Source organism: Neomonachus schauinslandi, chromosome X (assembly GCF_002201575.2).
Source record: "Neomonachus schauinslandi chromosome X, ASM220157v2, whole genome shotgun sequence".
NCBI lineage: Eukaryota > Metazoa > Chordata > Mammalia > Carnivora > Phocidae > Neomonachus > Neomonachus schauinslandi.
Genome location: NC_058419.1, coordinates 50,312,997 through 50,316,057, shown reverse-complemented (window position 1 = coordinate 50,316,057; position 3,061 = coordinate 50,312,997). Strand labels below are relative to the sequence as shown.

Below are 3,061 nucleotides of genomic sequence, written 5' to 3'. Positions count from 1 at the left end.
TTAGGTCTTTAATCTATTTTGATTTATTTTTGTGTATGATGTAAGAAATTTGTCCAGTTTCATTCTTTTGCATGTAGCTGTCCAGTTTCCAGCATCATTTTTTTGAAGAGACTATCTTTTCTCCATTATATATTTTTGCCTCTTTTGTCATAGATTAATTGGCCATATAATCATGGGTTTATTTCTGGGCTCTGTAATCTGTTACATTGTGTCTATTTTTGTGCCAGTACCAGACTATTTTGATTACTACAACTTTGTAGTGCATCTTGAAATCTGGGATTGTGATACCTCCAGCTTTGTTCTTCTTTTTCAAGATTGCTTTGGCTATTTGCGGTCTTTTGTGGGTCCATACAAATTTTAGGATTTTTTGTTCTAGTTCTGTGAAAAATGTTGTTGGTATTTTGATAAGCATTGCTTTAATATGTAGATTGTTTCGACAGCATGGATGTTTTAACAACATGTGGTTCTTACAATCCACAAGCATGGAATATCTTTTCATTTGTTTGTGTCATCTTCAATATCTTTCATCCATGCTTTATAGTTTTCAGAGTACTTAACTTGGTTAAGTTTATTCCTAGGTATTTTATTATTTTTGGTGCAGTTGGAACTCTTGTCTTAAGTTCTCTTTCTGATACATTATTAGTGTATAAAAATGCAACAGATTTCTGTATATTAATTTTGTATTTTGTGACTTTGCTTAGTTAATTTATCAGTTCTGATATTTTTTTGTGGAGTCTTTAAGGTTTTCTTTGTATAGTATAATGTCATCTGCAAATAGTGAAGGTTTTGCTTTTCCTTACCAATGATATGCCTTTTATTTCTTTTTCTTGTCTGATTGCTGATATGCCTTTTATTTCTTTTTCTTGTCTGATAAAAGTGGCTAGAGTGGGCATATTTGTCTTTTTTCTGATCTTAGAGGAAAATCTCTGTTTTTCACCATTGAGGATGATGTTCATTGTGGGTTTTTCATATATGGCCTTTATTATGTTGAGTTATGTTCCTGCTCTTAACCTGCCTTATTGGGGGTTTTTATCATCAATGGATGTTGTACTTTGTCAAATGTTTCTTCTGCTTCTATTGAGATGATCATGTGATTTTTATCCTTTCTCTTTTTAGTATGATGTATCACATTGATTGTTTTGTGAATACTGAACCACACTTGCATCCCAGGAATAAATCCCACTTGATCATGGTGAATGATTTTTTTAAATTTATTGTTGGATTTGGTTTGCTAATATATATATTTTTAGGACAGAGAATACTTTATTCAAACCCATCAGAGAAATGGACAGCTTGGGTCTGTAACAAAGCATTGTGTTTTTAAGCATAGGTCAGTAAATGTATATGAGAGTATACACTGCTACATACAAATTAACTGATCAAAGCACAACTTTTCAATGTTCAAAACAGAATAAGCTTCCCTATAAAAGCAGCACCTTTGTGACATTTTTAACTTTAGTATTCCTCTCTTTCTTCTTCACTTTCTCCTTCAACAAAATCCACACCAACTTCCTCATAATCCTTCTCAAGAGCAGCCATGTCCTCACGAGCCTCAGAAAACTCTTCGTCCTCCATGCCTTCACTTGCATACCAGTGACCAAAGGCACACTTGGCATACATCAAGTCAAATTTGTGGTCCAGGTGAACCCAGGCCTCAGCGATGTTTGTGGTGTTGCTCAGCATTAACATGGCTTTCTGTACTTTGGCTAGGTCTCCCTCTCCACAGTGGGAGGCTGGTAATTAATGCCAACAATGAAGTCAATGGGGCACCAGTCCATAACCTGGATGGTCCACTTGGTACTGATCAGATCAATGGCAGCATTGACATCTTTGGGAACCACATCACCATGGTACAACAGGCAGCAAGCCATGCATTTACCATGGTGAGGGTCATATTTCACCCTCTGGTTGGCTGGTTCAAAGCATGCATTGGTGATCTCTGCTACAGAAAGCTATTCATGGTAGGCTTTCTCAACAGAGATGACAGAGCCATATATGGCCAGAGGGAAGTGGATTTGGGGATAGGGCACCAGGTTGGCCTGGAATTCTGTCAGATCAACATTCAGGGCTCCATCAAATCTGAGGGAAGCAGTGATGGAGAACACAACTTGACATGTCAACCTATTTAGGTTAGTGTAGGTTGGGCATTCAATGTCAAGGTTTCCACAACAAATGTCATATATGGCCATGTTTTCTACCATGAAGGCACAGTCAGAGTGCTCCAAGGTGGTGTGAGTAGTGAGGATGGAGTTGTAGGGCTTAACTACAGCTGTAGAAACCTGGAGGGTTGGGTAAATGGAGAATTCCAGCTTGGACTTCTTGCTGTAATTGACAGAGATGTTCCATCAGCAGGGAAGTAAACCAAGAACCAGTTCCCCCTCCAAAGTTGTGGAAAACCAAGAAGCCATGAAGACCTCTGCACTGATTGGCCAGTTACTAAATTCAGTCTAAGAGAAGGTCAATGATCTCCTTGCCAATAGTGCAGTGCCATCGGGCATAATTATTGGCAGCATCTCCCTTGCCTGTGATAAGCTGCTCAGAGTGGAAAAGCTGGCAGTAGTTGCCAGTGTGAACTTCATCAGTGACTGTTGTTCCAGGTCTACAAACACTGCCCTGGGCATGTGCTTGCCAGCAACCGTGTCACTGAAGAAGGCATTGAAGGAGTCATCTCCTCCCCCAGTCGTCTTGTCACTTGACATCTGGCCATTGGGCTGGATGCTGTGTTCCAGGCAATGAAGCTCCCAGAAGGCATTGCCAATCTGGAGAACAGCCTAGCCAACATGGGTGGTAAGGCATTCACACATGGTTGCTGTTTTGCAACTGCCAAGGCGATGGTAGGGAGGAAGGGGAGAGGTTGTTATTTCTTACAGCTTGACTCTTAGGTGGTCAATGTAAGAGAACCTGCCTTGATTTGCTGATATATTGTTGAGGATTTTTGCATCTATTTTCATCAGAGATATCAACTGGTAGTTTTTTTGTAGTGTTTTTATCTGATTTTCATGTTAGGGTAATGCTGGTTTCATAGATTGAATTTGGGTTTTCCTTCTATTTTTTGGAATAG

The 3,061-nt window shown here is 39.3% G+C and overlaps 1 pseudogene; it reads right to left on the bottom strand.

Annotated features, from left to right (window-relative positions):
- Window positions 1–1,455: 1,455 nt before the first annotated feature.
- LOC110583808 lies at window positions 1,456–2,804 on the bottom strand (annotated as a pseudogene).
- Window positions 2,805–3,061: the final 257 nt, after the last annotated feature.